Source organism: Cygnus olor, chromosome 2 (assembly GCF_009769625.2).
Source record: "Cygnus olor isolate bCygOlo1 chromosome 2, bCygOlo1.pri.v2, whole genome shotgun sequence".
In the NCBI taxonomy this organism is placed as follows: Eukaryota; Metazoa; Chordata; class Aves; order Anseriformes; family Anatidae; genus Cygnus; species Cygnus olor.
This window is the reverse complement of record NC_049170.1, coordinates 132348553-132366489: the sequence shown is the minus strand read 5'-3', so window position 1 is coordinate 132366489 and position 17937 is coordinate 132348553. Positions and strand designations below refer to the sequence as shown.

The following is a 17937-nucleotide window of genomic DNA, read 5'->3' as shown; positions in this document are numbered from 1 at the left end:
TTTTACTTGCTATTTAGCTTTTTCTTCTGAGATCACAAGACCATATGTAATCTTAAAAATACATTCTTGGGAAAGATTTGCCAAAATAAGAAAAACACTTTTTGTGTTCATCTAGTCTCACCCTTTTAAAGTGCATTTGATTTTGTTACTATGTATGCAAGTTCCACCTGCCAGCAGGTCATTCCACTTACGTCAATTTATTTAGATGGAGGTGAAAAGAAATAAATTATCCCATGTAGCTGCTGGGTTTTCTTTAGTTGTATTTGATAACAGACATGTCAAAAATATGTATACCTTTTTAGAATGAAAACTTATTTTGTAAGAAGGAGGTCATTTAAACAGCAGTCAAATATAGGTCATCTCTTACAGTTAAGATTTATGTTACTATTTTTTAACCTGTTCTTTCTTTTGATCATATCACAGTTGCAGCTCAGGCAAGAGAATCCAGTACTGCTCACACTTTTCTCAAGATGAAAAGGAATAATGACCTCTATTCTGGACACCTAAAGCTTGACATTAACTAGCAGAAGTTTCATATTTTAAATCAGTAGCTACCATATACTAAGCTATACTGAAGAAAAAAAAGAAACCATTGTTACTGAACTCTGCACAGTTCCTAGTGAACAGTAGCCATCAGTACTTTGACTGTCTCCATCACACATGATCCAAACCCCACCCTTAGGATAAAACACACAATGGAGACGTGGGCAATTCTCCAGAGTCCTAAAAAATGTTCTGCTTATTTTCAAGCGCACATACATAGAGTGGAGGCTATCAGTCAACTTGCTTTCACTTCCTTAAACACTTAAAATAACAGTTTACTTTATATTACAACATTTAAAGAAAACACTGTAGAAGAAAATAAATTTTCTTGTAAGTTTATCAAATTTAAATACATTCTAGAAACACAAGATACTGTATGCATGCAGAGATTTCAACATGGAAAACCAGGGAAACCGACCTGATCAAAATCCTTTGAACTTTATTATATGACACAGTTAATATCTGTATTTCTAGATTCCTGTGCAGATCATGCATGTTGAAGTCATGCCTGTAAATAGCTAACCTGAATATTTGGAACACTCATAACAGTACACTTAGCACCGTACAGTACTAAGTACACTCATAACTGTACATTCATAACTGTACTTAGTACAGTTTGAAGACAATCCACTTAAGAAACAAAAACATGTTGCACATTGAGCTCCATGTTGGCAGAAAGTAGACAGCTGATATTATCTGAGAACTTGCAAGTTTAAATCCACCTTAGATATAACTATATTTACACAGGAGTCAAGGTGCACTTCGCATAGCTGTGTCTGCTTAAAGAGCACTAATGACACAATCTGAAGAGGTTACATGGCAGAGTAGCTAGGCATAAAAATAAAAATTCCAGCACTCAAATAGCTGGTGAACAGAAAACCGCTGGTATTCCCTGATGCCATCAAAATACACACCATTTTGGTGTACCTTTGTTGGGAAAAATTCACATGGGTAGTGATAGTTCATGTTTGTGAAAGTCTGGTCTTAACATCTTGTTAATGTTCTCTGTGCAAGCTTATCATCTCATTGGGGCAATGTTGGTCTCTGGTCTAGATAACAGTAGACTTGGCTTGTAGACCTGTCTCTTCCACTAATTTTCTGTATGACTCTCAGTAAGTCACTTTTTTATACTTATGTTTTCACTTTTTAGACTTTAGACTTGCTTTTTTTTTTTTTTTTTGGCTAAGCTCTGTCACACAATGTCATAATCTCAGCTGGGATTCCTGGGTATAACTGACACAATAATAAAAATGACAAGGGAAAAAATCTAAAGAAAATCTTCTGCCAGACAAAATTTGCATGAAAATTATAAACAAAACCCCTCTTTAATTATTACCATCACAACTGTTTTCCAAACACCAGAGTACTACACTCTGTATTTCCTCTATTGTTTAGCCATTTAAAATGGGATTTAGTGAACTATTCCTTTTTATGACCTGAAAATTCTCATTTTATTTCTGCCCAGTTTTGCTGTGTACTATTTAAATAGAGTTTGAATAGGACATTGAATATTTCCCTCTTGTAGTTTTCCCTTGCAATGCAAATGTACAACATTTTTGTAACACAAAGAAAAAATAGTTGTCTGGTGGGTTCTCATATTCAAATGAACAGTCAGGAAAACATGCTCCAGAAATTCAAAGGATGAGAATAATATTAACATGTGAATAATTGAGATCTGATTGCCTTGGTGGTCTGCATACAATACTACTGTGAATATTTCATAAAAATCAAAGATACATGGCAACTTCATTGCAATGAGAAAGAACAATAATTTTTACACTTCAGTTACAATATGCATCTGTGAATACTGAATTATGCTTATCATTTCTGTGCTATCAGTAAAATCATAAATATTGTAACTCATACAACCACAGAAATAAATGAAATTGTGAGAGAAACATATCTGAAAACATCTCATTTCATTGCAGCCTTTAATAAGGTATCTTGCTAATTTCTTATCATTGCAGTGACCCTTTCTGGTAATAAATATCTTCTATAATGCAAAACATATCTTTTAAGGAATACCTTACAGATAGCAGGTACTTGTCAATACACTTCATTGTACTGTTTCATGATGTAGCTAATTTAATTATTCTGTCTAGAACTAACTAGTGTAAGTCTTAGTGCACTTGAACATCAAAGTTATAAACCGCACCATTTCCATTACTATTTAGATCTCAGGTTCAAAGAGTAAAGTCCACAAACCTATTTTAAACATTAAATTTTCTAGTTTTTAAACAGGAATGTAAATGTAAATGACTAAAATGAGTTTCATATTGCCCAGCACACACATGGGATAAGTCTAAGTCAGTCAATATGAGCTGCTAAAGAGGAGGGCAGGTTTAAAGTCCTGGCTTCCTTCACATTCCCTATGAAGTTTGGTTAAACAGAATGACAAAGCATTGCTTTGTGGCTCTGAAACTCAGCTTCAGTCCATAAAATGAACATCTGAACTCACATCTCCCATTTCATAGGAGATGCTGCCCTACAGGCACAGTGGTTAACCCCAGAATAATGAAGACAATAGTACCTTTTGCAGTTGTGCTGTGTTCTGATGCAGGGAAGAGTATAAGAACTGAGGCAAACAGTTGTTGTTCAACTCTACATCCCAGTAATTCCCAGGAATTTCCCTGGGGAGTAGGGGTGGGAAGGGACCATTATAGCCAGATTGTTATTGGTCCTTTGGCTCACAATGCTGCTTATACAATTTACCAATGACAAGCCAACACAAAGCCTATCTTTGAAGAAACAGCATTTTGGTTAATATGCAAAATAATTTGGGAGAGACAGACACCTGAGGACCTAATCTGTTAAAAAGGATTTTGAGAGCTATTCACTTCAGCATCTTCCATGTTATATGAACAGTTGTTCATCATCTTAAAAGACTGATTGGAACTCATCAGCTCAGTTGTTATTTTCCAAGGAATACAAAAAAATTCTCTCTGAAATAGTCCTTATACATTTTTGTATGCTAAAGAGACTAGCGAGGCCAAATTCTAACAATTCTGTTGGAGTTAAAAGCTCACATAAATCTCATTACAAGAGGATAGGAAAAATTTAAATTGAAGATTGATTTTAGTAAGATCCGTACTTAGTCTCACTTTCTAAAAATTTACCTTCAGCAAGCTTAGAAATATTTTCAGGAACTTCTTATTAATGTGCTTTTATCCTGGAGTTATTTTATTTCATTTGTAAATAAAACATTTGCTTCTTTTAAACAAATAGTAAAGTCTAGATAATTTGAATGAACTAAAAATTTTGCTTACAGTGACTTTAGGAATAATTAGGATTTACTAAGGAAAAACTGAAGCAAAAACAAAAGGAAAATCTTTCAAGAAAACTGAAATGTTTTCTGAAAATAGGTTAGAACTGTATTACTTTGCATATAAAGAGATTTTAAAATACCACACTTCTGTGTACTTATCATATTTACAAAGAAAATATTAGGAAAAATGAAACACTTTCATTTCCCCCCAACCCAAATTAGTCTGTGATCATGTCTACAGCTGAGTCTGGAAATAATCAATACTCAGTGTTAGGTCTCTGTGATGACCAATTTTTGCTTATAAAACAGAAATTTGAAGTGAAAACCAACTCTGTGGAAAATGTTTCTTAACTATAAAAATTCTAAGCATTGGTAATTTATTCAAAGCACCATTAAATGCCAAAACTTAATTTTCACCATTTGCAATAAGAAAGTTTGCTGAGTAAGATGCAGATGCATTTAATAAATAAAAATCCTTCCAAGAAAGATAACAACCTAAAAAGACAACTTGTTGGCCAGTGATGTCTGTCTTCACAATTAAATCCACAGTAAAAAATGTAGCCTGATCAATTGCTAGGATGTTCGGGTTTGAGCTGAACAAGGACATTCTAGTAGATTGAATATCATGATATCAGTCCTTAGATGGATAAAATGCAGCACTATAACAGTGCTCAGTCTCTGACCTAAAACACACAGGGCTCTCTCAGGCAATTCCAAGGAATTTAACTCTGCCCTTCTGTTATCCAGACTCAGTTAACAGCTGAACTTTTGTAAATACCAAGATTCAATCCTTACTTTAATAGTTGAACTATTTTGAGGTTTAAAAATTAATACATATTACAATTCTTATCAAGAATAAAAGCTTAAGGCCATAAAATAATTTCTCTCCTTTTAAATTGCTTTTTAGCAACAGTGACAACATTAACACTTTTGTAGTGTTACAGAAAAATTTAAGATGTTTAAACATTAGAAGTGTTATTCTGTGGCTAAAATGTCCTACAGCACATATTTATTTTGTATTGGTACTAATATTTTATGGAGATAATTCAATATCCATGTTAACTGCTTTAATAAGCTGTCATTAAAAACTGTTTTATCTTAGATGAAATCAACAAACTTATCAAACTTATCAAACTAATCAAACAAACAAAATTTTAAACATAAAATTTAAAAACTTATAATAATAAAATTTAAACTTATAAAATTTTACATACCTATTGAAAGAAAGAATATTGGATATATCGTGGGGAGAGAAGGAGGGAAGGGAGTGAGAGAACAGAAAGCTACCGGATAAAATATGTTTTGTCATGGAAAATCCTTTCTGCTTTATATTTTAAATCAATTTTAATGAACTCAAATATGGGCCCCTTTGCTCCATTATATTTATCTCCTATTAAACACAAGGCTTTTTTCCATTTATCACCTTGGAAAATCAAACCATAAGGTTTGTTAGGCTAAGAAAAGAATCACAATTATTTTTCATAACACATACCAGTATAGCTGTGTAAATAATATAGCAAGCTCAGAAGCAAATTATTAAAACCAAGCCTAAAACCATGTGACTTACTTGGGATTCTAAGTGAGGTAATGATGTTACATTATCTAACTATCTTATCCCATAAAGACAAATGCTCTTCCAGTGAATACCTGAGTACCTTAGAAACCAAGCTAACTTCACAAATTCCAGAAAGGGGCCTTCAGATAATCCCTCAGATAATTTCTCACCTCTGATAATGTCTCCAGGAAAGGGAGTATGAGAAGAACATTTTGACACAAATGCAAGACAGTCAAATAAAGGTTTAACTTGTATACTTTTCTTTAACATGTTGTGGTTGCAATATATGTGTTGGATATATCTATCCTGGAAACATTTCATCTTGGGACTGACAGCTTGTATGTGCTGTCAGTCAGGCTCTTGGAGTTAGAACTGAGCAAGATTTCTTCCTTTTCCTGTTATTTTTTTTTCCTTTTTTTTTTTTTTTTTTTTTTTTTTTTTTTTTAAGAATAAGGCAAACTCAAGAACAGAAGCTAGTGACTTTTCCTTTTGTCCAGATCTATTTGTAGTCAGCTATCTCATCTCCTCTGAGTCATCATTTATCATTCACACAGCAAGCTATTTTAATCTTCCCTCATCAGTCATTCCTGTTGACTTCTTAATCATTTTTAATGCATTTCTGTCTTTCTACAGTTTCTGTGGCCTGAATCTGATTTCAGAATTCAGCTGTAGGTATAGTGACAGTAAAAGGTACAGCAGGACTGCTGTCTTTTTCTTCACTTGGCAGCTTCATGATACAGTGAATTGCCTAAAAACAATCTTAGCTATTTTTACTGTCATATGACATTTCAGGCTAATCTCATGTTCACCAGGATTTCTTGGTCTCACTCAGCAGTGTTGCTTCCTGTGTGTTTTTGCTTCCTCTTCAGCTTCATATCACTGTGAGGATTAAATGAACCTTGGCAAGTAAGACAGTCTCCTACTATCATTTTTATAATTCTAAATTTCCTAATAGACTTCAGCAGTTCTCTCTGCTCTCAGGGGTGTTTACAGTTTCAAAATACAACATCTTCTGAAATTTTAATCAGCAAAACATTTTGGCACTTTAGAATTTGAAGTTATTATGTAAAATTAAGCCTAATAAGGATAACTGTGGTATGGTTAGATGTTTCCTCTACAATAAAATTTTCTTTCTAAACCTTCTTTGCTTTTACTAAGTTTTTTTTTTTTGGTTTTTTTTTTTTTTTTTTTTAGGACGTGACATTAGACATAGTTAGGATAACATAAATTAATTTTTCATATAATTCTTATGGAAACAAGATTCTTTGGGCAAACATATCTTGCTTTTATAATGTAGCTTACCATCTTTATTACTTGTGGAATTGTTATGAGAGGTTCATAGATGGCCAGTTTTATTCCACTGAAACTTCCAAGAAAACTGTTGGTAGCATTATGTAGGCAAGAATTATTTTGCTCCTTTCTGTTTCTTCTATTATTTTACAAGAGTTTGAAATTGGATTTGGGGAATGTCATGGTCCAGGCTGCCGAACACCAAACAAGAAGTAAAGAGCTTCTGAATTGTAATCCTAGCTCTGGTACAGACTTGATAAGAGGCCTTATGCAAGTCACTTAATATCTCCACCTTCTTCTATTTCTTCAGCAACTGGCAATAATACTGATGATATTCCAGCTCAGTGGTTTGTTACATGAATAAAATGAAAGCATGCAAAACACCACAAAAACGCCGCAACACTAGAAAGTTTAATAGGAAGTATACAGCCAGGACTTTGTTTGAGGATTAGTGATGTCTTTGCTTTCCCTGTCCATAATATTTCTACCTATATTTAAAAAAAACCTTTCCTGTATTTTATGTGTATGGTTATTTTAACAACAATTTGCCTCCATATTAGTTGATCGAAATCGATATTTGGTCTGTCATAATGGAGAGAGGTATTTAAGAATACTCGGATTTTGTAATCAAAGGCAAATTAGAACCAGCATTTTCTATTTCATTTACTCCACATTGACCCTTTCAGATGTCTGTCTTGGATATTTACACCAGATGACCATATTGTGCATCTGACTCACACGAAGAAAAGCTAGTACTGACAACCAAGTAATCCTGATATCTGACCCTAGCTCTGCCAGTAACTTTCCCAAAATGATGCAGTCACTGGTGTATTGTGCTTTTAATTTATCTTAATCTTTTACTCCATTTATTAAGTTTGTCTAGATTTTTTTTCTTGGTCTTGCATGAACTGTATCTTTAAAACCTGAGTAAATCTGCAAGCAATGTGTGGTAAAACACCACATCAGTGCAGAGCCTTGTTTTAATTGCTTAGCTTATGCAGTACACCCTGAGCCAGTAACCCAAAGTAATAGGCTGCCATTCACCACAAAACACCTGAATGTCTTTCTAATCTGTTTAGAAAGTCTAGTCTATCTTTTCATACTAAATCTCATGTGCATTTACCAAAGTTTAGGATTACAAAGGTATTCCTGAAACAAGTGGTTCTCTCACCACTGATAGTATGCAGCAAGCTATCTGAAATTCCTTTCCTTGACAAACATTACAGTAAATCGTGTCTACAGTGTGGCAATTGAATTTTACCCACATGATTATGAAAATTTCCATCATGTACAAGAAGAATATATATATATATAGGCATCTGATGAAGAAAAATATAAGTAAAATTGGAATCTAATGATACTAGGAATCAGCATCCTATTCAGATCTGACTGGAGTTGCTTTTTTTCCACCACAGCCATGCAAACATGGGCTGAGTCCTTTTAAATTTTATAAATAGATTCTCCTGGGTTTCTGCTACATCATAAATATGAATCCCAAACTGTCTGATGATGTTTTTCTCCTTTGTCATCTCATCCTGCAGGCACCTGAATTTTAATTACATTTCAGTTTCTGACATTGAAGCTTACAAGTAGTCTAAGGTTCTGCAGAAATCACTTTAAAACTTTTCAAGGCTGAGTGTCTTGATATATATTTCATACTTAAATCTGCCCAAATTCACTAACTAGGCATTCATTGACCTGTCTTGCCTGTAGAGACTATTTCAGTAATTTTCCTCTGTCATTTCTATTAAGGACACGAAACTCAGCTGCAGTGCCTTCCTTGTTTTTTAGCTGATAGTTCAATGTTTAGGACATTTTCTGGGACAATGCAAAACCTAATTCAGTTCTCTGCTGCTGAAAATTAGAATGTGTATTCTGTCTCCTGAGGGTGTTGTTGGGCCCTCTTAACAATCATTGTAACATGGGAGCTTCAATGTTTTACCTTCTACAGCCCCTTTCCTAGACTATCTTCAAAAAACAATTGACATTTACTTACTAGTTAAGTCTATGGGAATTCTCATGCTAAAAACTTAATAGGCACTTATCTTTTAATGCATAAGCAATTTTAATATCTGTTTATTTGTTTTTCAGTTCTGTGCTGAGATTGGAAATAAATGAAACAGCATTGTAACTTTGTCATTGTTACTGAGAGATCAGAAAGCCTTCACTATGCCCCATACAAAAAAAAAAAAAAAAAAAAAAAAAAAAGCTAGGCAAGTTAAGCAATGTATTAAAAGAAATGTGTTCAAGTATTGTATATCACAAAGAACTCCAAAAATCATACTATATTTTCATTTTTGTCTTTCAAGTGCATTATAAATATACACAAAATGTAGTCTTTTCCTCTTCACCATTTAATTTTGTGAAAAAAACAAACAAAAATTGGATGAGGATGTTTTCTCCAATATTTCTCAGTCTATGTAGTCTCAGAAGTAAGTTCTTCACTGGAGCAGGTAGATACAAGTGAGATTTTAATTTAGCCTAGGATACTAGTAATTCTTGGTGAATCTATGTTTTTAATGTAGTAGACATCTGATGCCCAAACACAGCGATAATAGTCTTTGCTTAGATAAATGTTTTATTTACTTAAGGCTATTTTAGAGAATCATTTAAGCTAACACAATGAAATAACAATATGATGAAGATATTTTGCTAAAAGCATTATCTGAACATTAATCATACATATTAATATAGGTTTGTTTGTTTGTTTTTGATGCAAACCATGCAAAAACCTTTGTCAACATATCTTTTGTAGCAGTATGTTATTTGAGCAAAGGGTGATTTTCCAGGACAATGCCTAATAGTTTCATGTCATCATGTAACTCAGCCACTGTGATCCAAATCTATGTACACTTGAATGCTATAATTTGGTGCTGGCTTTTTATTCTTGTTCTTGGTTAACCCCTTGCAAAGAGACACTTCAGGGGGAAAAAAAAAAATCAGATACAAGTCTAAGATGTCATTCTTTCCTTGTACTGAATAGAAACAAAACTCTAATATTTTCACCACCTGGCTCCTAAATCATCTGTCTCACATATTCTCTGCTTCTTCCCGCATCTATTTTACTCTGCCAGAGCCTTTTTACATCATTTTTTACTTGAGTCTGTTCTGTTTCTTCTATTTTTCTGAGTTCTTCCTACAACTTTTCCTCCTCCTCAACGTTTTTTTTTTTTTTCCTCAGCACTAAAATAAAATTTTCCAGTGCTTTTGTCTTCTCTTCATGAGGGCCTATGTAGACGCTGGCTGATTTATTTATACTATATGTGTGTGTGTGTGTGTATAAATATATATATATATTTTCTGGGTTGTACCTAAAAGAGTGTGGTCTTGTAAGCACTGAGTACAGTAGCACCTGAGGTGAACATACTCTGTCATTCTATCAGGAATTAACTTTATTGCTACTCTGAGTGACACGGTGGCCCTGCCAGAGTCAGTGGAAAAAAAAAATAATCCTCCAAAACAACATGAAAACAGCAAAATTTTAACTGTAATAAAACTGAATATTTACTTGTCTACACACTTCAAAAAGAACAGCACTGGATCTTTAAGCTGTACAGCATCTTTAAAGACTAGAAAAGAATGATTGTGGTAAAATTGAGCATGCAATACTTGACTTTTTCTTCCCACATTAGATGAACTGGAACAGGGAAAAAAAAAAAAAAAAGAAAAAGGAAAATATTTCCACTAATTTTTCAAAACTCAGAGTGTATTATGATTTAATTTGAAGCCAAAGGTTCCAGACCTACAAAGATTATTTTTAGAAACATCAGTGGAAAAGAAATCACTAAAATCCAGAATATTTTAGATAAATATGCTTTGTATATACTATATGAAATATACTTTATTACAGTATAAAGTGTATATATATACATATAAAGTATGTATATAAAGTATATACTTTATATACTTTAAATATACTCCCTTGGATCACAGGAGATAGGAGAATTTGAGTGTAAAGAGACATCCCTATGAATCTTATATATTTTTTCTATTGATTACATTCAATCTCCTACATCACGTTGTAGAGCTGTAAAGTATCTAGTAGGAGTGCAGTGAAAACTAGTTAAAGTAAATAATTTACAAATGAATAATTTATCCTTCAAATTTTCTACCCTTTAAAGATTTTTTCTAAAGCTCTTGCTGTCATAATATCTAACCTCTAGTCTAAAGGATGGGATTATTAGAAGAATTCATTACTAACATAACTCTGCTTTAAACCACAGTGAATCTTTCATTGACTTATCTAGGGCAGGAAAGAATATAAACTGAAGGGAGAGATTTATTGATGTTTCTATGTTCCCCCCCAAGTGAATATAAACAGATTCACTTTAAGATTTGGTATTTGACAACACTCATTGAGTATTTTTCTTCTTGTAAATATAGATCAGTTAAAAGCAGATTCTTGAAAGCATTTGACTTTCAATATTAAACATTCTATATTTTCTTTAACTTTATCTAGTTCATCTAGATTTAATTTGTTCTAGTATTACCAATGTTATTGTTTCCTTCCAGTTGACTTTTAGTGTGTTTCTTCCATGAAATTTGCTTAGGAAACTCAAATAACTCTGAAATCTTTCATACCAATGAAATTTGTGTATGAAAGTTGAAATACAAAAAGACCACAAAAAGACAGAAGCAAGCGAAGCTAAATATAAATGTGCATTAAATCTATGAAAGAAAGTTGCATTTGTTATTTCCCTTACTTTAAATGATCAGCCTTAGCAGCTCAAATTGATTATTTTCAGTCCGTGTTATCTTGTTATCCTAACTAATTACAACATGTGATACTGGACTTATCAACAAATATTAATTATTTGACAGAGCTAATCATTTTGAAACTAAAACACACTCATGAGGGACCATCACTGGTCTTTCAATATGCAAGTCTCAGTTCTCCAGCTGCAGTGCATTCAACATTGAGTGTTTGATTTCCATTAGTATTGCTAGTTATTCTCCTAATAGAATAATGTGTTTTAATACTCTTTTTGGAAAATAATTATATAAATAAATATTCCTTAGAAAAGCATCTTATTCCTTTCCAAATGTGCACAGCTGTTTTATTAGTAGTACAAGACCAAGCAGTACATTTGTGTAAGTGATGATAACTGTCAAAGAAAGAAAAAAACTGCTTGTCAATTCTTGCATACGTTACATCAGTCCCTTTGAAGAAAATAATCACTGGAATAATTTTAAATTCTGACAGTGAGCTGTAGCTGAGAAACATCACTATCGTCATCAATAACTGGTAAAATTTAAAATAATCTTTCATCATTTTCATCCATCCCTGCAAAACAAGAAGAACATCTAAATGTTTTCTCTGAAATTATGTAGTTATTACAGATGTTCTTATAATCTATTCAACTCCTGATAGTTGGGAAATTTTACCAGATGTGGAGTGGAAACCAGAAGGGAAAATCAAGAAGTATAAGTAACATTTTGAAGAGAAATTGGAATAATCTCTGTACTCTTAAGCTAGAACATGTTGAATTTATGTAGGAATTTGAATTTTTGTAGGAATTTAAATTTATGTAGGAATCTATATACTTACAGCAAAAAAGTTATGATTTAATGCTTTTTGTTTTTATATTTGTAATTGTAGAAAGAGGTAGGACTCTTAAGAAGAAAGAGTATTTGAGGAAATTATTACTAGTCCCTTCTTTCATTTTAATCAACAGGTGACTTTCAAGCCTATCTTTAATCTTTCCATAAATGAAGTTAAGTGCTATCAGCTTCTATAAAATGAAGTGTCTTCACAACAAAATTGTTGATAGTCACTGTTGAAGAAGGATCTGGATGAAATTTAACAACATGGGTATTTCTCAAAAGTAATCTCCTCAGATATTTCCAATATATTTTATTGACCTATTTCTTCTGTCTGTCAGCTCTTCCAAAGGATATAATAAAAAATAAGTGTAAAGAAACATATTTAAGAGAGAGTGGAAAATTTCCGGCATTTTTTTTAATACTTATTGGTAATCTAAAAATAACAACTTACTATTTGATGCATTTTCCTCTTTTCCCAATATGTTAACAATACATTGTCATCTTGGATGTCATCATGGATGACATCATGGATGTCAGCTATCCATTTTGAAATGGTGATATTCTTTTGGAAATTAAGGTCTTTAATAGCAGTCCATGATGAATTAGGAGTTTTGTGTATATGCATCTTCACAACTTCAACAAATGTTGTAGTTCTGCAGCATTTCTTGCTTTCCTTGCTGCAGTGGTAGACCAGAGACATGTGAAATACTGTGACTAACACCTAAGGTAGATCCTTCAGTCTACACTCTAAGGAGAGTAAAGATGACTGAAACAGTCAAAAATCTTGTTCTCCTTCTTTTCCTTTTTTTTTTTTTTTTTTTTCCTTTCCTGTTTGACCACTAAATCCTGAGGTTTGTAACTTACATATTTAGGCTGTTTGATGTGAGTGTGAAAGGTAACATTAATCTACACAAAGATATGAGAAATACAGGCAGTTTAGTTATAGTTGCTAACTCACAGATTTGAAATAATCTTGTCCAGAAGAACAATTGCTTTGCAAAGCATAAACATTTAGAAGTGTTTCTGCACAGCTTAATATCTGGCTACTGAAACAATTGCTCCCAAGAAGTTACCTAGAAAAAAGGGAAAATATCTAATGTAACATTTTCAATTTGTTCATATGTTGGATATGTAAAATTATCTCCCACCTCCAGATCTGGTCTTGGAAAGAGAGTTACAATAGAAAAACTCTAGGCAAGGCCTATCCTCTACAGGAGGCAAAACTTGCCAAACCTCCCCAAATAAAGTGAGAGGACAATTTTTTCTCCAAGACTAGCTTGCTAAATTGCAGTTTAATTTTAAGTTTCATGCAAAAGAGACTTAAACATGTAATATCCTGAACCTCTGATAAGTAAATTTATTCCCTGACCATTAGAACTCTATGAAAATGTATCACATCTCTCTCTTGTTTCTATGTCTCTGTAACTTCTTTCCTCAACTAAACTTAGACTGAGAACTAAAGAAAAACACCTTCAAAACATTAGAAACTGTGCCTTTAGTGGTGCCCTTGGTTTAGGAAGAAGGACAGTTTAAAATATTCAGACACAATTAGTATTCCATTGTCCTTGATGTAGAATCCTGATATATAGGAGGTTTTGGAAGAGTGAAATGTAGCAGAATTGTGTAGAAAGCACTGTGATGGCAAATGTGAAAATATTAGCTCTTTGTCAGACAACTCAGCTGTAAGGATTATAAAACAACTGATATGAGCTTGGTTAATGATCCTCTAAATTCTAATATACTTTTTCCTTCTCTCTCTCAACATATAGTTTATGGAGTCAAACATATACAATTTAAAGAGAAGTTACTATATGTATTGAAGTCATGTACAGTGTACTTTTTTCTAGCCGATGATATCTAAAGAACTGTTAAAAAGTAACAACTTTCAAACTGAGGTACAGTTATAGTTATTCAGTAATTATAGAATCAACTAGATGACATAAAAGGTGCCAAAGAATACCTGTTCCATATTTTCATATCAAAATCTGTTCCAGGAAAAAATTTTGAAGACTTTTCAATTTGTTGCTGATTAAAATGAGGGAAACAAACAAAAACTAATAAAACAAAACAAAAAATAGATAGTTCAGGTCAATTTAAAACAAAAATATTTTTTCCCTCTTAGGCCAAAATGAAAAAGTAGTGGCAATATATTGTTTTGGATAAAAGCTAGAAGACCAAAAAAACAAGAAGTCAGTTTAAAACCTTACAGAAAAAAAAAAAAAAAAAAGCTATTTTAGTAAGTGTCTCTCTCTCTATATATATTATTCTCTCTCCATTTTTCAAGCTGAAATAATATGATAAATTTGACATAAGGTTAAGTGATGCTGCTTCAAAATTTTTCAAAGAATGTTCCACATTTACAAATTTGCATCACCTCACAAACATTAATGGATTTGCTTTCAGAACATCTTCTGTGAAGGAGGTTTTCTATTCCAGTATAACAATGAACTAGCAAACTTCTATAATTGTTATTATTGTCTCAGAATATCTTTATATAAATATAGACTCGGTCTTAAGTCCTGATCTAGCACTTACACACAAATGCAATACATAAGAAATATAGACAAAGTGGTTAAAAGAAAGGCTTAAAGGAGAATGAAGATCCTTTGAAGAGAATTAGTCCATTATATCTTCTCATGAAATCTCTCTTATGACTATTTTGTTTCATTCCCTTTTGATATCTGTTAACTAAAGTTGTCACCAAGATTGTTTGTTACAATTTTTCAAAGACCAAGAATGTTCACGGTGTGAGGGCAACTTTAAAAGGATGCACACAAGGTTACCTAGACTTGGATGAACCTTATTCCATTCTGGCTTTGCCTCTTCAACAAGGTTCAACAATTTTTTAAAAAATATTATTATTTATTTTATTTTTTAAGAAAATTCAATCAGTTCAATTCTCCCCAACATTTATACAGTTTATGGTTGCACAGTATGCACTGAAGGTATTTCCAAACACTGTGACATTATACAGTATTTCAAAATAAACGTAAGTACTACAGGCACCATATCAATTGTAAACTTACAGATGGCTGATTGTGAAAAGCCATTAGATAGTCTGAGTCCATGTAGCAGCAATTTCTGACTGAAATAGTGTGATGAATTATACCCACTTCTTACGTCATTTTGGATTTTTTTCTTTCCTTCTAACAGCACTCAGAACAGCAAATGACCTTCCTGTTCCCCATCACAACCCCTCATGACAGACCACTGGGAAAAAAAAAAAAAAAAAGTAGAAAATATACCCACATGACATTCCTAATTGTTCAGCCTCTCCCAAGTTCCAACCAAATTATTTTCTCATCAATATTTCTACTAATGTTTTCAGTGAATGCTTGTGATTGCATGAGGCTGATATTGCCAAATGCGTCAACCTGGATATAGAAAATTAAAAACATGTCTGCTGCAGCTTGTACCTGCAGTGCAAAAGGAAGCACTAGCATAGTTACTCTAGGAGCTACCACAGTCTGGGATTCCCTCTTTTTATCCTGACTGAGAAGAATGGAGCAGGAGCTCTCCACAACCCTCAAGAGCACAGTGTCAGCCATGGGCAACCAGAAGGAAACAGTTGTTCTTCAATGTCATGGTAGGGCAGTATCTTCGTACCCAAAGCTCCCATTGAATTATTTAAAAGTTTAGGATACTACCTGGTAAGTATAAAAGAATTAAAATTAAAACAGAAACATAACAGTGCTTGATAGAATGATTTGGTTTAACATGATTTCTGGAAATGAAATTAGCTTCAGCTTTTCATCTTTCATTGTCATTTCCTACCTTCCTTTGTGTTTTTTAACAGATGTAACTGCTTCTTTCCCTAATTTTCCTTTATGATCTCTGTTCTCTCATTGGAAATGCACAGAACCTCTTTATTTAAAGATGTTTTTCCCTTCAGCTGACTGCCACTCTGGGACCCATTGAAATAAGGTAGTTAACAAGCAAGGGAATTTGCTGCAGCTGAGCAACTGTTCTTACTGAATAACAGAAACATGTCAGTGTCATACATTAACTATGAAAGCAGCCTTAGACTCAGGAGACATAATCAGAAACTTCCCTGGGTTCTATTTTGTAATGTCACCAGCAAAAACTCTGGACTTCAAACAAGTAACTGCAAAAATATGATATACTGAAATCGAGCTTTGAAACACTAGGGGTCTAACTTTGAAAGGAAACAGAAAGCTCAGCAAAGACAGTATTAAAATGGTTAAAAGCACAGCAGAAAAACAAGTTGAATTCAGGAAAAAAACATTTATAGATGGAGTAATTTTTCTCTCAGGAGTGTGAAAACAAGAAAACAAGAACCTCTCACAAGAAGATTCTTAGGTGCTCTCTCCCTGCCAAAGAAAAAAAGTTACTTTAAAAAAATTCAAAAGCTTCTGTTTAAATCTATGGTGAGAAATATCACCCATTCATAAACATTCATTATGCACAAGCACAAAAAAATCCCAAGTTAGAAAAACAGTAGAGATACTAAAAACACTGCTTCTTTCACACAGAGTGCATTGTATTTGTCTGTGGTGGAGTGAATCAGGTTTTGCAATAAAAATTATTGCATTTTTTATTCTTTTCTCCTTTGTTGGAACCAGCAAAATAAATGAGTCTGTAGTGTGAGTATAGATGCTCATAGTGAAAGCAATAGGACTCCAGAAAATCTATTTCTTCCTTCTCTTCCTATGCTATTGTTACACAGTATGTGGTACTTAAATCAACTTTCTTTTGCCACATAATCACCAGTATTCAGCTTCTCATTTCATACATGGTAAATTTTAGTCTTGTTCTAATTTGCTGGTGTACTGATGGGCATTTTTGGTGAAGTGGTTTTCCTAATTTTCTAGGTCATATACATTGGTCTGGGAAAGTTTACTCTTTATCAACATCTCTTAGGAAATGCAAAGCTATGATATATGTATTATGCAAAGATAATGTTACGTACCTTGAAGAATCCAGACCTAAGTGTCTCAAATTTTGACTCAAAATCAGTAGACGCTTCTAATCTCTAATATCTATGTGACTGTTTCCATAGGAAAATAGAATAATGTCTTCAACCAGCAATACAGCACAAAAAAAACAGATTTTCTGAGTAGAGAACTCAGCTAATGTAGTGACCAGTGCAACAGCAAAACTTAAGAAAAAATGAAAAATTCTATATGCAAAATATGTTTTGAATGCCAAAGAGCCATTTTTGAAGAAATTAGAAAAAACAGTGACTATTGATACTTAACTGCATGCTCTCTATCCTGGGCACTGAACGAAGTAGTGATCCTGTGGAAATAAGCTACATGGAATAATTTAATCAAAAGACTGCTTAATGACATATAGCCCAAAGCAGGGCAAATTAGAATTGAAAGAATGCAGTGAAAAATCTGTCATTGCCCAACTTCTGAGATCAACTTTGCATCCTAACTAGAAACAAGCAAGTAAACAAACAAACCTCTAAAGACACAATTACTTCAAGCAATAGCACTGATACTAATTCTTTACAAAGCAGATAAATTCTCAGAGCTTCTCACTGGCAGCTGTACTTAAAACCAAAGTTATTTATTCAAGATTCTTTCTATAGCTATATATATTATTTTTAAGCACATATAAGCTTTTTTTTTTTTTTTTTTAACTTTTCATAAGAGAGAAATTGTCCAGAATTTCATAAAATTAATACTATTTAAACCTTTGTGTAAATACCACCATCTCTGGTAACCAAATATAAACATGTTTTGCTATCCTGACCAATATTTACAGTAACAAC

General features: G+C 32.9%; 1 protein-coding gene across 1 annotated transcript in view; it reads right to left on the bottom strand.

The window, feature by feature from the left end:
• The window catches only part of RALYL (RALY RNA binding protein like), a 460877-nt gene that overhangs the window by 219887 nt on the left and 223053 nt on the right, over window positions 1–17937 (bottom strand).